Source organism: Ambystoma mexicanum, chromosome 8 (assembly GCF_040938575.1).
Source record: "Ambystoma mexicanum isolate Mex_15411 chromosome 8, UKY_AmexF1_1, whole genome shotgun sequence".
NCBI lineage: Eukaryota > Metazoa > Chordata > Amphibia > Caudata > Ambystomatidae > Ambystoma > Ambystoma mexicanum.
In genome coordinates this window covers 1,348,751,720-1,348,770,642 of record NC_090929.1, presented here as the reverse complement: position 1 = coordinate 1,348,770,642, position 18,923 = coordinate 1,348,751,720, and positions in this window count along the sequence as shown.

Sequence of the window (18,923 nt, the reverse complement as noted above, 5' to 3'; positions counted from 1 at the left end):
AAAAGTATAGAAACGAATAAATCCACCTGTTAGTATCACAGATGCAGGAGTCGGAAATATCGCCCTTTTGTGGAATAAACACGCGGTTCTGAACAGCCGCGGAGAATTAACGTGCGCGTGTGGAATTGCACGCGAACAGGATTCACGCAGCCCAGGCCAGCCGCGCTTGAAGACAGCGTGCGATTGAGGAATTGCACGCGAACAGGATTCACGCAGTCCAGGCCAGCCGCGCTTGAAGACAGCGTGCGCGTGTGGAATTACACGCGAACAGGATTCACGCAGTCCAGGCCAGCCGCGCTTGAAGACAGCGTGCGCTTGAGGAATTGCACGCGAACAGGATTCACGCATCCCAGGTCAGCCGCGCTTGAAGACAGCGTGCGCTTGTGGAATTACACGCAAACAGGATTCACACAGTCCAGGCCAGCCGCGCTCAAAGACAGCGTGCGCTTGAGGAATTGCACACGAACAAACAGCTCCAGGAATCAGCGTGTGGAGGAAAACACACTGTAGAAGGCCCAAGAAGCAGCTGAGGTAACCTGCAAGGATGCAGATCGGAGGTTCAGCTACACAACGCCAAATGATTCGATCAGAAGCAGCGAGTGAAGTTTCCACGCTACTTATATACGTAATGCCGTATATCACGTGACGAAGCAGTATTCACGTGAATTTAGCGACGTGAAAAGTGCAGACGCTGCTTTCCCAGCAATGAATCGAACAACCGCCATTTGGAGTAGAACGGTCTAGCCGTTCTATGAGCGTAAGAGGTAGAACTACGTCCAGCATGCATGACAGTGCCATCCCCCAAAGGGGCAACCTCTCCCCTTTTCGAGTGAAAACGCTTCAACAAAGCAGGAGCATGTATATTGGAGAGAGGTTCCCAGGACCTATCTTCGGGACCGTAGCCCTTCCAATCCACCAGATAATACGGCCTACCAGAACGTAGCCTCATATCCAGTATGTCTTGTACCTCATACTCATCTGAACCCCTCACAGAAATAGCAACAGGCCGTACAGGTAATCTGGTAGCTTCCGTACACGGCTTAATGAGTGACACGTGGAATACGGGATGCACTCGCCATCGTTGTGGCAAAGCCAGACGGACAACCGCCGGATTAATTACTTGGAGTACAGCATACGGACCGATGTATTTGGGCAACAATTTCTTTTTTCCTGGTATCCTCAAGTTCTTAGTGGACAACCATACTTTCATACCAGCCTTGTAGACAGGTGCAGGTACTCTATGAGCATCGGCATAGAACTTGTCATGTCTTTTGGCTTGTTCCAATTGCTGCTTCACTTTCCTCTGTAGATTCTTAAGATCACGAAAAGTATGGCCTGCAGCAGGAGTATCCAAAGACAAACTGGAATCCAGAGGTATTGATCGGGGGTGTTGTCCATAAAGAGCATAGAAAGGTGAAGTGCCTATGGCACTATGATAGGAGTTGTTGTAGGCAAATTCTGCTGCCGGAAGGACCTTGAGCCAATCTGATTGAAACTGCAGACATAAACACTGCAGATATTGTTCCATAGTGCTATTGACTCTTTCGGTCTGCCCATCAGTTTGAGGGTGATAAGCACTGGACATCCTGTCATCAATCAGTAATGCTGAAGTTAGTGCCCTCCAAAAGCGTGACGCAAATTGTGAGCCCCTGTCCGTGATAATTACTGACGGTAGACCAAAGAAACGGAATACATGTCGAATGAATAGGTCGGCCAGAACAGCAGCTGTTGGTAGACCAATACAGGGTATGTAAAGAGCCAATTTAGTGAAGTAATCCACTACAACCCATATGGTATCGTAATCCTGGTTTTGTGGGAGTTCTACCACAAAGTCCATAGATATCATGTCCCATGGTTTGTTAGGGACAGGAAGGGATTGGAGTAAGCCCACTGGTTTACCAGGAGTGTTTTTGCATTGGATGCATACAGAACATGTTGATACATGATTTATGACATCTTTTGTCATGGACGGCCACCAACACCATCTTTTAAGCAGCTCTAGTATTTTCTTCTGTCCAGGATGGGCTGCGATCAAGGAATCATGATTCCACTTGAGGGCCTTATTCCGCGTTGAGAACGTTGGTAAGTAGAGCACTCCCTGTGTGAAAGGTAAACCGTTATGTATGTCCAGCTTCATATCCTGGATCACTTGGGGATGATTTTTCACCCACTCCTGTACTTCGTTTTTTAAGGATGGTTGAACAGAACAACTACATATTACATGATCTGCCAAAAACTGATTGTGCAGCTGTGTTTCTTCCTTCGCCTCCTCACCAATGCGAGACAAAGCGTCAGACTTAACGTGTTCTCTGGCAGGACGATAAGTGACCCGGAAATCGTATTGAGCAAAAAAGACATGCCATCTGGCCTGTCGAGCCGTAAGACATTTCATAGATTTGAATGCTTGAAGATTTCTATGGTCAGAGTACACCAACACCTGATGTTTGGCCCCAAGAAGATGATGTCGCCATTCTCGGAAAGCATCCTTGATTGCCAGTAATTCCCGCTCAGTGACGGTGTAATTCCGTTCATATGGGGTAAGTTTGCGAGAGAAGAAAGCCACTGGGTGCTCCTCCTTGGTTTCTGTGCAAACTTGTGAGAGCACCCCTCCAGTAGCGACACTGGATGCATCCACTTCAACAATAAACTGGCGATCTGGATCTGGATGCTGAAGCACGGGTGCGGTGGTAAATGCTTCCTTTAACATCTCGAATGATGCTTGGGCGTTCTGGTTCCAACAGAAAGGAACTTTGGAACTAGTTAAAGCCGTCAAAGGAGCCACTGTTTTGGAGAAGGAACGGATGAACCTGCGATAAAAATTCGCAAAGCCTAGGAAAGACTGTAATGACTTGACATTGTGCTGAACAGGCCAATTCAATATGGCCTTCACTTTGGAACGGCTCATTCGAGCACCTAGATTGGTAATGTCGTAACCCAGGAATTCCACTTCCTGTGAATGAAAGACACATTTCTCGGCTTTCACAAAAAGATGGTTCTCCCTGAGTCTTTGTAAGACTGCAGAAACGTGTTTGACGTGTTCTGACAAAGATGATGAATAAATCAGAATATCATCCAGATATATTACCACGAATTGGTCCATTATATCCCTGAAAATATCGTTCATGAAGAACTGAAAGGTAGTGGGAGCGTTGCACAGACCAAAAGGCATCACCAAATATTCGTAAAGGCCATACCGCGTCTTGAAAGCGGTCTTCCATTCATCGCCCTCACGAATGCGAACTAAATTGTATGCTCCTCGCAAATCCAATTTAGTGAAGTACCTGGAAGTACCTAATTGATCCAATAGAACGTTTATCAGCGGTAAAGGATACTGATTTTTTATGGTGATGTTGTTAAGTGCCCTGTAATCAATGCATGGTCTTAAATCACCCTCTTTCTTCGGAACAAAGAATAAAGGAGACGCAGCAGGCGATTGTGATGGCCGTATGAATCCCATCGCTAGAGCTTTATCGATGTATTCTTTCAACACAACGTCTTCTTTTGGAGTCAATGAATATACACGACTTGTTGGAATTTTAGCTCCAGGAATCAGTTCAATCGGACAGTCATACTGTCGATGTGGAGGCAATTGTTCTGCCTGGCCTTTATCAAAAACATCAGCGTATTCAGTGTATTCGCATGGTATGGTACTATCGCTTTGATGCACCACACTAATAGTTGAAGCTCCCCCCATAGAGGCCAATATATGTGAATTGTTTGACACCTCCTAACTGGTAAAGCAATGTTCATTGCAATAAATCGAAGGATACTGGAGCAATCCCGAAACCCAGTCAATAGCGGGATTATGAAGGGTCAACCAGGCAAGACCGAGTATTATTTTGTACTGCGGAGCAGCTATGACATCGAAGACGATTACTTCCGAATGACTATTAGATAATGTCATCTGAACAGGTACCGTCTCCTGGGTTACCATACCAGAAGTCAAAATATATCCGTCCACGGTATTAACCGTTTCAGGTTTGTTCTTGTTTACAAGGGGTATGGAACAATTCTTGGCATATGTGATATCTATGTAATTGTTAGTGGCTCCGGAATCAATCATGGCCTTGGAAACCAATTCTTGGTCATCACAACGTAACGACACCTCGACAGCTATAGGTGCGTGATTGGGAATGGTACTGGAGTCCGATAAAGCACTCGACACAGGGACTCCTGCTACTGTCGAGTTTTGGCGTTTCCCGACCGCTTGACTGGTTTCTTAGGACATGTCGCTAATAAATGCTCGGATGAACCGCAATACATACATAAATGGTTCTTTCTTCGGTTCTCTCTTTCTGTATTGGACAACCGGCCTCTTACAGCGCCAATCTGCATTGGTTCAGGGTCGTTCGAGGGAACTGCCGGTGCCTCCGAACAAACTGATGCTTGTGAGAATGGTTTTTTCTCTCCTTTCCGAGCATTTCTTCGGGCATCGATTTGTAGAACCAAATCGAGCAACTCTGTGAATCCCGTAGGAACCACCGGAACCATGGATAAGGCATCTTACAGTTCTTCTGAAAGACCCTTGTAGAAAACAGCCGTTTTCTTGCCGTCAGGCCATTGAGTTTCGGCTGTTAGTTGATTGAATCGGGCAATGTAAGGCAAAAGGGGTTGACTGCCTTGTTGTAGATTAAGTAACTCCAGATCCATAGCTTGAGTAGCATAATGCATGTCAAAGACTTTACTCATAGCAGCCAATAGATCGTCACAGTCGTATAACAAAGGGCTATTTGATTCCAACAAAGGGTTAGCCCAAGCAGCAGCTGTACCCCCTAAATGGGAAAGCACAAATGCAGCTTTTGTGGTTAGGTCAGGGAATGATGTAGGACGGCAAAGAAAATGGAGGCGGCACTGATTAACGAAGGTTCTATAGGTTTTGGGGTCACCTGTGAACCGTTCCGGAGGAGCCAAGGGAAACTGAGTGGGCATAACCACATTAATAGTTTCCTGTGGGGGTGTCATAGTCCCAGATCCAGATGCAGTGGCCATCGGAATCCGTGCTCCCTGAGGACTAGCGTGTATGGCGTCTTGCATAACGTCCATACGGTGCCGTAACATGTCCTGTGCCGTAACCATTTCATTTCTCAAATCGCTGATCAACTGAGTCAAAACAGTTAAAGGATCCGTACCCTCCATGGCTTCTGATTCTGTCATAAAGCACCCAAGTATTGACTGAAAAGGATACGGTACTCAAAAGGATACAAATGGTAGGGTCTTCCGGATCCCTGTTCATACGATTTGATAGTTGTGAAGTCAAGTTTAGACCTTCCAAATGATACGACTCTCTGACTGATGAAACAGGCAGAGAGATGGATCACTGGAAAGGGCGTGGGTAAGGTATAGGAAGTCAGCCTAGAACAAAATAAAGTATCATAAGAAACTGCCGCAAATTGACTCCCTATGATAGAACAGTATTAGGCATTGATTCCCACACTGACCTTATGACTGGTTTAGAAGAATCCAGCAGAAGTCTCTTGAGGAAAAATCCGGAACTGGAACAAACGACAAGGAAGGGAAGATTAGTAAGGGAGACTTATCCCGAACGGCACGAGGCTCACGCTAGATACCGGGTTGCTGCACCACAGGATAGCGTCCAAAGTACTGTTCACTGTCCTCTTCCAACAGTCCTTGAAAAGCTCCTTCCCACGTAGAGAAAAGTATAGAAATGAATAAATCCACCTGTTAGTATCACAGATGCAGGAGTCGGAAATATCACCCTTTTGTGGAATAAACAAAGTACACGCGGTTCTGAACAGCCGCAGAGAATTAACGTGCGCGTGTGGAATTGCACGCGAACAGGATTCACGCAGCCCAGGTCAGCCGCGCTTGAAGACAGTGTGCGCTTGAGGAATTGCACGCGAACAGGATTCACGCAGCCCAGGTCAGCCGCGCTTGAAGACAGCGTGCGCGTGTGGAATTACACGCGAACAGGATTCACGCATCCCGGGTCAGCCGCGCTTGAAGACAGCGTGCACTTGAGGAATTGCACGCGAACAGGATTCACGCAGCCCAGGTCAGCCGCACTTGAAGACAGCGTGCGCGTGTGGAATTACACACGAACAGGATTCACGCAGTCCAGGCCAGCCGCGCTTGAAGACAGCGTGCGCTTGAGGAATTGCACATGAACAGGATTCACGCAGCCCAGGTCAGCCGCGCTTGAAGACAGCGTGCGCGTGTGGAATTACACGCGAACAGGATTCACGCATCCCCGGTCAGCCGCGCTTGAAGACAGCGTGCGCTTGAGGAATTGCACGCGAACAGGATTCACGCAGCCCAGGTCAGCCGCGCTTGAAGACAGCGTGCGCGTGTGGAATTACACGCGAACAGGATTCACGCAGTCCAGGCGAGCCACGCTCAAAGACAGCGTGCGCTTGAGGAATTGCACGCGAACAAACAGCTCCAGGAATCAGCGTGTGGAGGAAAACACACTGTAGAAGGCCCAAGAAGCAGCTGAGGTAACCTGCAAGGATGCAGATCAGAGGTTCAGCTACAAAACGCCAAATGATTCGATCAGAAGCAGCGAGTGAAGTTTCCACGCTACTTATATACGTAATGCCGTATATCACGTGACGAAGCAGTATTCACGTGAATTTAGCGACGTGAAAAGTGCAGACGCCGCTTTCCCGGCAATGAATCGAACAACCGCCATTTGGAGTAGAACGGTCTAGCCGTTCTATGAGCGTAAGAGGTAGAACCACGTCCAGCATGCCTGACACATATACATAGGGGAAAACACAGACTTCGAAGACAGCGATGCTTTGTATGTATGAAGATGATCAGTAAGGTTATCATCACTTTTTTATAGTTCTGCTGTTTTTTTATTACTGTACTTTCCCTGGATATGCTCATATTTGTATACATTGTATTCACACCACTTTCCTTAGAGTCCAGTCACAATATGTGATACTTGTACTTAGGGAAGTAGTAGCTTTAACGCAGCGCAATCATTTCTGTACATGAAGATAATCAGTTAGTTTATGAAGATTGTCTGGTAATACTGCTGTTTTTTGTTTACTTCATTTACCCTGTATATGTTCAAATTTCTATGTGGTGTTGTCTGTTTCTGTTTTGGTTGCAGTATTGAAATTATGTAGTAACTGGGTTTTATTAGCTACTTCTTAAAACTACCACATCTCTAATAAGAAAGAATGTATCATTTTACTATTCAACATGGCAAGATTATTAATATTGCACCTCCATCATGTATGCTCCACACAGTGCCTATTTTCTACTTGAGTATCTAAGTATACTAAAGAACTTCACAGTAGAATGCTATTTGTAACACTGGATTGCTTAATGTACTACATACCTCATGATATTTATTCCAATGACCCTTGACAATTTTATATCAACATTACAATGAGAACCCCATGTACAGACTTTTCATGAAAAGTAAATACACAACAGTGATGTCATCAATGACATTTGTGATGTCACCTTTGATGTCCTGGGTGTTAGTCTTAGCAATGTACGGTGGTGGGCGAGTTAAGGTTCCTTAGCTTACCATAACTTGCGAATTTCAGGGGTTTTTCAGTTTTACTTGAAACCATAACGTCCCTTTAAAAACATTTTTTTACTGAATTTCATAGTAGTGCAACTTAATCATAAAGTCCCTTTAACAAAGTGTTTTTACTGAATTTCATAGGTTTTTAATAGCGCAACTTAACCATAACCTCCCTTTATCAAAGTTTTTTTTAAATTGAATATACATATTCATAGGGTGAATTTGATACATGTTTACTAGGATTCTCTTACTTTATAAATATGTAACATAGAACATACTGAACCCCCAGCTAGTGATTTTGATGTCCGCGGACTGTGAGTATGTCCGCGGATGGATGCTGACAACATCAACACTACCCAAAAACTCAGGGGGTACCATAAATTGTTCGATCATGGCATATAAACAGCACATAAACACATTATATGTAATAATAAATAAGAAGTGGAACACATCAACCATCCATATGTACTAAAGTGCATATGTACTAAAGTGGAATATACCAAAACAAAAAAGAAATGCCTCCAACGTAATTACCTCACAGAAACTGCACATCAATAAGTAACAGCAGACCTACACAACAGTAACAACAAAACTTACCAGAAACTAGCAAGTAAACTTTATTTTTCCTATATATTTCTAAACTTTCTGTATTAGGTACACTAAAATTAATATATTTTCTTTTACACAGAAATGTCCAGTACTTTGGAACGGGTTGAAGTAAATGTCCACATGATGAAATGAGTGAAGACAGTGATACTAATGGTAGACACTTTTATATATAAGCACATTAATAATCTTTACTTTATGTGCACTTAACATATATATTTTTTTAACAGACCATACAAACATTGAAAATAATATACCAAAAGAGACATTACAAAATACTCTGCAGTGCATGGAGCAAAACATTTATATGCTTTTGGAAAATTTCAATCTTTGGAAACATTTTGTAGAGGACCACATACAAGAAAAAAATAAATATCATTGTCCCACATTCACTTATTCCCCCTCTGCATGTCCCAGTCAACTACCCCCAAACCCTCACCACCAACAAAAACGTTATGATGAGACTTCCATCCTCTCCAAACCCCTAATTCCCCTGTATTTGTGTCAGTTTCTGTTTCCCCGTCTCTTTCATAAATGTCATATCTGTATATAATACAAAAAATATTATGTGTGGTTTAATTCAGTCCTTTGTGCCTTTTCTTATTTTAAAAGGCAGTTAGGGTGTACGTGGACATCCCGGGTGTCTGGAATGTCCGCAATTAACCAAAACAGGGTGTGTGCTAAGGACATTATACCTGTCCGTACTGACCGCAACCAAGATGGAACTATCCTTAGAACACACTCGGTGTCCTGAAATGTCGCAACTAACCAAAATGGAGGTATCCTAAGGAAATTATACCTGTCCGTACCGTCCGCAAGCAAGATGGGACTCTTCTTAAAACACATTCGGTGTCCGGAATGTCTGGAATTAACCAAAATGGAGGTGTCCTAAGGACAATATACCTGTCCGTACTGTCCGCAAGCAAGATGGAACTGTTTTTAGAACATACTTGGTGTCTGGAATGTCCGCAATTAACCAAAATGTTGGTGTCCTAAGGACACTATACCTGTCCCTACAGTTCGCAAGCAAGATGGAACTTTTCTTAGAACACATTCAGTGTCTGGAATGTCCGTAATTAACCAAAATGGAGGTGTCCTAAGGATTCTATACCTGTCCGTACTGTTCGCAAGCAAGCTGGAACTGTTCTTAGAACATACTCAGTGTCTGGAATGTCCGCAATTAACCAAAATGGCAGTGTCCTAAGGACACCATACCTGTCCGTACTGTTTGCAAGCAAGATGGAACTGTTCTTAGAACACACTCGGTGTCCGGAATGTGCCTAATTAATGAAAATGGAGGTGTCCTAAGGACACCATATCTGTCCGTAATGTCCGCAAGCAAGATGGAACTGTTCTTAGAACACACTCGTTGTCCGGAATGTCCACAATTAACCATAATGGAGGTGTCCTAAGGACACCATACTTGTCCGTACTCTCTGTAGAACATCTACGCACATGCGCACCACACCCATAAGTCCTACGAACATTGCGCCTGTCCGTAACTGTCCGTCTCACGTGTGTCGCACTTTTAATTAGTTTGTCGACCCGAACACTGTCCGTAGAACATTCGCGGGCATGCACACGACCGTTCCCATGCATTTGGTGACACCCATCCCATTCGCGGACGTGTTCGCAACATCATCATGTGACTGCACCCACACTGAGCGTGTGTCGTGATTTGCGGATACTGTCCGGGTCCTCGAACATTTTAGAAAGTACTTTTTTGGACAATCCAAAGTATTTTAGAGTAAAGATTCACCATTGCACATGTCCCAAACAATGACCGTGGCTTTCTACATAATTGTTGGAACTTTTTGAGCCTTTTTGGGGTGTTCGATCTGTCTGTTGACAGAGCGGCTGTCCGCAGAGCGTGCACCTGCACCCCTATAAAAGGCCACACCCCAGAGCTCATCCTCATTGTGCTTCTGGCTACCTGACAGAGCATTGTCTATTTTGACTTTTGCTGATCTTGCTGCTAATGCTGCTTCCTATCATCAAATCTGATGGCATCTATGAATCCTGCTGCTCCAGCTGGTGCTACTTGTGCCTCAGCACCACCCCCACCCCCTCCACCACCACCACCTCTCCAAGGGCCTGCAGAGGGGAACAGGCATGAGGATGTAGTGAAGGAGGATGAAGAGGATGAGGTAGTTGAAGTCCCTACTACCAGCACTCGCCATGAGTCGTAGTTGTGGCAGTTGTTTACCATTCAGGGTGGAGTGCCAAAAGCGTGTGCGAATAAGGTCACCTGCAACCAGTGCAAATTGGTGCTGAGTCGTGGGAGGCCTGGTTCATACAGCTTTGGTATGACATTCATGAAGCGATACCTAAGGTCATTCCACGGTGGGGCTATTCGCAAGGTTGTACCTTGTGATAAACGTAATAGGTTGAATTCCTCTACAACATCCTCCATTTACGCTCCTGTCACCACAAGAGACACTCCTGTGGGACAGCGCATCCCTCCAGCTGCCTCACAGGCCATCCATGATGCTGTTGACCCTTACCTTTCGAGGGTCACTATATTGTGTATGTACTGCAACAAAGTACTCTGCAGGTGGGAGAGTCTTCGGAGTGCTTGCGAGACTGTGGTCACGGAGCATGAGAAGGTCTGCTAGCTACCTAAATAAGGCTCACCCTACATCTTCCTCTCTCCACCTGCCCTTTCTTATCCCTGTGGTTGGTGTCCCTTCCTTACCCTCCTTTCCCCTCCTTTCCTTGTGTTTCGAGTGAGAAACCCCCCAAAAATGATAAAACAACAAACCCCCCCCAAAAGAAAGGCTCTTTTCGGACCGCCTTTCATAGTTTAAAAATAGAAGTGACAAATAAATAGTGCAGGGCCCTGTGCATTTTTTTAGAAGTCCGCGGACAGTTCGCTGACATATACAATTTTGGGGTGCTGCCCTATCAAAACCATTGCACTTTTCTCTGGGAGGAAGTGGTGGCTCTGGAAATAGCCTTTTTGTGTTTTTTTTGTGTTTAAAACTTCAAATGGTGAACACCTACTGCAAAATGGATTGCTGTAATTCCAAAAAGGGTGGCAATGCATTTTGTACATTTCTCAGAATAATCTGATTGCCAACATAAGTAAGATGGGCTCCATCTCTGTGAAAAATGTATGTGTTATGAAACATAATATTTTCATTGTGAAATTAGGACATGCCAACATCTCTTAAAAAGACACAAACAGCCTTATTGACATTGTGCCTCGCTTTCTCCATTTGTGGACCAAATGAAGAAGAACGCAGCCACATTTGTCTCTGCGCAATACGAGAAAAAATTACTTGGGAATTTGGAAACATGTCCATGACCTTCCCAAGTCCTTCTTTCATTGCAAATTGTAAAGAAATTCCAGACACATTTCCTAAACTGTTCCCTACACAATGAATTATAATTATGTCTGGATGATGCTGTGTCTCCAAAGTAGCACAGAGAGGTACAAGTCCAGCCACTTCAATCCACGCACTCCAAAGCAAATGCACTTACACATAATCCAAGATCTGAAGCTACTCCACAGCATTCTGCATGCACCTCCAACCAATGTATCCATGAGTCTCCCAAAATCCAGATGATCTGTTTTCTGAAACACACAACCATAGCTATCTGTTCTTCTCTCAGGAGAAATACTTTCTGATAAACTCTATCCTTACGCAACATACCCAGTAAACTTTATTGACCAATCCCTTGCTCTACCCATTCTCATTTGTATGCCTCTGCACCCTAGAATCCCTGTATGTAATAAGCGGTGTCCGCGGACAACAGACATGTCCGCGGACATACCGAAAATCTGAGCGTGATGAAGTTAAATTTAAATAGTGTGCCCCATTTCCCCTTTGAGGTTGGCTCTGAAAAGAGCCATCTTTTGGGGGTTTTTTTTTGCAGATGCTTGACAGACACCTGTTATTTTGTATGTTGTTTTTTTTTTCTTACTTTACTCCTAAAATCTCCACATAACCTTCTCCAAAGCAACCCTTACATTCCAGAACAGCATGGCATTTGCCATAAAAGATAAAGAAATGCCATCTTCTTTAAAATAAACAGCATTACTGGAATCAATATTCTCATTATTACAGAAGAACATACCAGCTCTAAGCATGAAAGCACACATGCCTGGGTTAATTGCACACCTAGCAATGTTTTGCAGAGGACAAAAAACAGAACTATTGTCCCATATTGCCCTAGGTACTAATCCAGAAAAAATAAGTTTGGCATTTGGAAGAATGTTCATTGCTGCTTGAACCAACTTTTCCAAATCTGGCAACAAAGTAGGGGCACTTACATAGCTCAAATGGAAACACCACAGTGCAAAACTACCACATGGGGACTGTTCATCCTGCAAACTTGTACAATTCCCTGCACATTGCAATCAGGCACAGTGATCCACTCCACCACCACTCCTTTAACATCAAAATTGTTTGCCACATGCCTGCATTGAATATACTGCTGTAAACAATGCACAAACATATCTCAAAGCACCAACACCCTGACCTTCTCCACCTCTGCCACCTTCACTACACACAGCCTCTTTCAACACAAATCCACAACCTCAACACCTGATTTAGTAATCCCTACAATCCCCTTTCCATGCTGGATTTGCTGGAAAACCCTGGATGTGGCACACCCTGTCCGCGGACAGCCGCAGTGTCCGCAGACTGCATAACTCTTAGACAGCCCTTCTAGCCTTTCCACTTCACTCTCTGTGCCATTCCCTCATTGTATACAGCTAAGCAGTCACACAACCATCCACCAATCACATCCAACACCTCTACATCTAACTCCATCATCAGAGTTCAGCACTTCAAATGTACTGTTAATCACTCTGAGTACAAGTCTCATATCATTGGAAAGCACCTACTACAAAAACTACTGTACAAGTCTCCAAGATTTCTACTTGCAGCTGCATGCATATCCACGTTCATGAATACAAACCACAGGTATGCATATTTTATGCAGAGTACATGTACAACTCTTATAAATGCATATAAACAGAGTAACTGCCACTTAACCTGTATAACCTATAAAATGAACTTACTATTATGTTTCCCATCTGCTATAATCAACTGTCACTTCCAAACCTTTCTGCTATCTAAATTCTTTTTTTACACAAACAACTATCTAAAAAATTATAATATTAAAGATGGGAGAAATAACAGTATAATTGTAGAAAAACAGTTAGTAGTGTACTATAAAATTACACACAGCCAGGATAAGTTCATGCATCTTTATACACTCACGCAGATAGACACTATCATTGAAAAGCTCCCCGCTGAAATAACACCACTGCCTGTACATCACATCCTTCTGCTTCAATGCCCACACCTTCAAAAACGCATTAATTGTATGTTTTTCTATACAGTTTCTGCCATTTACCTTACAATAATTGCAAAACAAGTACATCATTATTTCTTCTATATCCTAACATGCAATAACATAACCTTAAGAAACCAAGTGAGTTTCATATACTTAGGGCCTCATTACGACCCTGGTGCTAATGGGTTAACGGCGCCGTAAAAGGCTGCGGCGCCGTTAACCCATTAGCGCCTGATTACGATGTCCCTTTGCGGGACCCGACCTTAATGGCTGGTCTACACCAGCCGTTAAAGTAGGGACCCGCAAAGGGACCTTGGTGCTAAGTACGGTACCGCAATTTGCGGTACCGTACTTAGCGCCTTCCCCATTCCCATTGAGCCCTATGGGGCAAAAATAGGAATGTGAAAGGGCCATGGAGGAAGGGGGAATTACTGCCCTACCAACCTTGTAATGGGGTGGCAATTCCCCCTTTCTCCATGGCAGAGTGGGTAAGTTACCGGCATGGACCATGGTGCTATTAGCACCATGGTTTTCTGGCTGGGTCGTAACGAGGCCCTTAGTATTCTACTAATTTGCAAAGCATGTTAAACTAACATATTGTAAGTAAAATATAAAGGCTACACATAGTCAAAGGAAACATCATGCACACACTATGTTCAGTTATTAAACTACAATACTACTACAAAAACATAAAAATCAACGTCCAAATTAGCATTAGTGCTATAAACACACAAAATTACTAACTTATTTCTTTTACAATTGAATTGAAGACCACTCTCCTGAAAAGCAGCAGCATCTGAAGTACAAACAACAACTCAGAAGAAACCTGCTCATTCCAAACAAAAAAAAGGAAGTACAATACTACCATAATGTTCTAACTGTTACTCAAACACACTGTGAGGTTGATTCATGGAATTTGTGCGGCAAAAAACAGGGATTTGTGCACCATTCTACCCACGAATTCCCATTTGTTAAACAGGGATTTGCAGTCAGAATGGCACACAAATCCCTGTTTTTCAGTGCACAAATTCAATGATTCAGCCTCTAGAATGTTAGTATTGCATAACAAAGAACTGTTTTAATTCTATAGCACTAGATTTAGTATTAGTGCTTCTCCTCACCACTAGCTTACTTTGTATTGTCATCTGAACCCCAGAATAGTAACACACAAATATAAGAATAGCCTTCCCAACTAGCTGTAGCTGCCCATTGCACAATCACACACCTCCACATACATCCTTACCATCATACTCAGACACTGATCCACACAGCACACATACATAGCAGACCAGCCCAACCCATGCCTTCTTTTTTTTCCAACAGACCCCAAAGAATGCCTACCAAAAAGCAAATCTGGAGAATGCAACGCAGAAGTAGAGCAAATCAAAATAAAAGTGTCCAAAATAAGCATCCATCTCTAGCAGAATGTGTACAAAAAGTTCAAACAAAACATTTAATAGAGTCATTAAGCAAAACCAAACAAGCTTCCAGTACAGAAACTTTGCCTCCTCTTTCAAAATATAAAATGAAACAGAAAGTGATTAACAAGAATTCAGCTACCACTACTGCTAACACTGCTTCTATAAATCTTGATGTAGTGGCAAGTAATATTTTACAATAAATGTTCTGCCACAGAGTCCTTCAGAATCTTATAAAAACAGGAGAGAAATCATGCACAACCCTTAAAACCTACCATAGAAAATTCATTTTAGAAGCACTCCTAGACAGTGCAATCCTTCTCAAATGGAAGTTATTTATGTTAGTGTTAAACAGAATGAAACCACTAACAAAACTAACTACTAAACTATAAATAAAAGACTTCTCAATAAACGGAATGTCAACAAAAATAACTTCTTAAATATTTGTGGAGGTGGATGGAGTCACACCACGAGCACAGAACCATATTTCAATGAAGAAGCATACAAACAAAAGTAAACAAACACAATTGCCATACATAGCAGTGGACGAGGGTATGAAAAACTTAATAATACCATAATGGAACAAGAAATGCTGCTTACACAAATATCCCCAAAAAACTCAGTATCACCTCTCCATCCGACTGAACCAAAACATCCAGTGTACAAATGGGCGTGCACGTCAATGTGTAACATTGACAAAAAATCTTTCAAATCTTTACGCCAGTTCCTCAATCAGTATGTGAAAGGCAAAGACAAATTCAAAATGAAACTACTGCAAAATATGAATACCTGTCCTGTGCGGAAATACACAGGACTACAGGGACATTCATCAGCCTGCATTTCAGGACCTATTTCCAAAAGCACCTTCCATCATATCAAAATGATTTTAAAAAAACTATAAGAAATCTAGTCCATAAACTGTACTATGCTAAAAGTCCTGCTTTAGCCTTAGGCAATTTAAATAACAATCTTCTACATGGTACAGCCAAAGACCTACTTGAAGAAATAGAGCATATCCAGAGAAAATATTTTGGAAGTGAAAGCCACTTACAAAATGCAATAGCTTTACAACAGACTAGGAACAATTGTACAAATGGCAACCTTCTACTACACATATACAAAAATGAAATACTATGAAGAACCCTTGACTGGGTGGCAGACTATAACTGTAATGCTTCCATCACATCTATCTGGGCCCTGAGGCCCTGGTGAATGAATATAATAAAATCATGTCTTCCTCACTAGACTTAATCGCACCTCTTAAAATGCGACCTAGTAAACCTAAAGCCCACCTCAATGCTTGGTTCACTACACACCTGAAAACCTTACGCTCTAAAAGAAGACAATGTGAAGTAGCTTGGAGACTATGTCCCTCTGAGGAAAGCAAAGCAAACCTCCACATGAAATCGACTTATACAAAAGTGAAATATTTGCAGCCAAATGTGAAACCTACAATACGAGAATTGCACAAGCAAATTTTAGTATAAAAGAACTTTGTGCTATTGTAAAGGAACTAGAAGCCCCTATCCCTGCTCCTGACAATTGTATCAAGGACAAACGCTGGTGCTCCAACATACAACAAACACTGGCCAATACAGTTTCAACCTTACAAACTAAAATGAAAAAACTGTGCTAACTACGCTCACCCCCCTATAAACCTCTGTAATACAACCCCCACAGCCACAATCAGCCCCCCACTTCAAATTCTCTAAAGTCTCCAATATAGAAACAGAAAAAATGATTCCATCACTCAAACCATCTAATTGCTAGGGAGATCAATGCCCTGCCCAAATGATAAAGGATGCTGCCAGAGATTTGTCCTCCTTTATCACAAAATTGATCAATGCTTCCTTCTCTTCTGGGACCATACCAAGCAACTTCAAAGAGTCCTGGGGGCTCCCACTGCTTAAAAAATAGACATTAGACCCAGCCATCCCCACAAACTACTGTCCTATCACTACAGTGACCTTCCTCCTACAAATCTTAGATAAAACTGCCTATTTACAAATCCAAAAAAATCTTGAATCCAAATGCCTGCTTGGGGCCAGGCAGTCAGGCTTCAGGACCCAGCACGGGATGAAAACAGCCCTAATAGACCTAAAATCCCAAATTGATGAGCTCAGAGACAAAGGGAAGCCAGCCCTCCTCTTGCTACTGGACGTATCAGCATCTTTTGACCTGGTAGATCATAGGGTCCTTTGCAGGCACTTGGATTTGGCCGCTTACTTTTCAAAAGAAGCCATATTATGGATTGAATCGTTTCTTAACAACAGGACCATGAGAGTCTTCTCCCCTATTGCAGCTGCAGACCCCATACCCATCTCCTGCGGAGTGCCTCAGGGCTCTTGTGTCTCCCCTACCCTGTACAACATTTTCACGAAGCCCCTGTTCGATAATCTGGACCTTCTTGGTATCACCTACACAAACTATGCAGTTGATACTCAGATTCTCCTACCGCTATATGGTGATTACGACAAGGATTTGGCCTTGGTGAACAGGGATTACCTCATCATCCAGGTATGGATGGCCACCCATGGACTATGCCTGAATGATGACAAGACTGAGATTATTATCTTGGGTACCTCCTCAACACTGGAACCTAAATACTCCACATTCAACATTGACAACAACTCTATCACAGCCGCTAGTGAGATCAAAATACTGGGTTTTTACTTGGACTTGACCTTTTCCCTTAAAAAACAGGTTAATGCAATGGCATCCGCTAGAGAATACACGTGCAAATTAATTAGAGCAGGTAAACCCTTCTTGTCCAACAAAAGCTGTATGACACTGGCAAGAGCTCTTGTACTGTCGAAGTTGGATTACTGTAATTCTCTCTACTTTGGGGCCCACAAGGAAATTATCAATAAAATCCAGCTCCTTCAGAACAATGCACTCAGAGCAGCACTAGGCATCTCCAGGAGAGATCATATATCTGAAATAAGTAAATCCAACAACTGGTTATCCACACAGGATAAAATGCAGTTGAAAGTGGCCTCTCTCACCTACAAATGTCTAAATAACACGGCATCCTCTTACCTTATGGAGAGAATCACCAGAAAAACCTCTATAAGACCACCTAGATTAGCGAACACCAATTGCCTCCTGGTTCCTAGATTTAAACTCTCTAGAGTTGGAGGACAGAGCTTCTCAGTTAAGGCAGCTCAATTGTGGAACTCCCTACCTACTCCCCTTGGAGAAGATCAATCCTACACACAATTCCAACAGAATTACATAAGACTGTTGAAAAATCTGAACTGTCAGCCTGGCATATGACGACCCCCCCACCTCCTGTATCACCCTGTACATAACAAAGCTGCTTTATATTGTACATAGTATCTTGTATGTGCATACCTACATCATGTAAATATACCTATGTAGAAGTATGTCTTGTAAGAATTTTATCACAATTGTACATAGCTTTCTAACTATAGCCTTTCTATGCAATTCATCCTATCTGGACTGTATACTCTTTACCTTTTGTTGTTGTGCTCTGTATCTTGTAAATGTATCTATGCAATTGTACTTTCTGTAACCAAGCAAGCTGTCTTATGCAATGCGCCCTGATACCTTCGGGTCTGGTGCGCACTACAAGTTAATAAACAAACAAACAAACAAACTAACAAATGAAAATTTAAAAGTACATCCGCTGAAGTTCCAAACCATGTGTTTGTGTGTTGCCGCAGAACATTTTATAAAAGTAGCACAAAAACTGTAGACATAACATACAAAATAGAAGACAATGAAGATTCCAAATGGTTTGAATTAGCTCTCTACCTTATAGTAGAAAACACATACAAAATAAATGGCCCCTTAATACTTTGCAGGTACTGCACTGCAAAACTTGACAACAACCAAACTCCTTCACGTGCTACCACAAATAACTTCAAAATATTCCCACTACCAAAACCCCTGCAACAACTCAATTTATATGAGAGCATCACAATTCAAACAGTGCACCCATTTCAAGCAATAACATGCCTTCAACCAAAAACATCAAAATTACCTCCCTCTGAATTAGTGAAAGGCATTTGTGGCAAAGTAGTTTATTTAACGTTAGATCTGAACGAAAACATACACACTCTGGG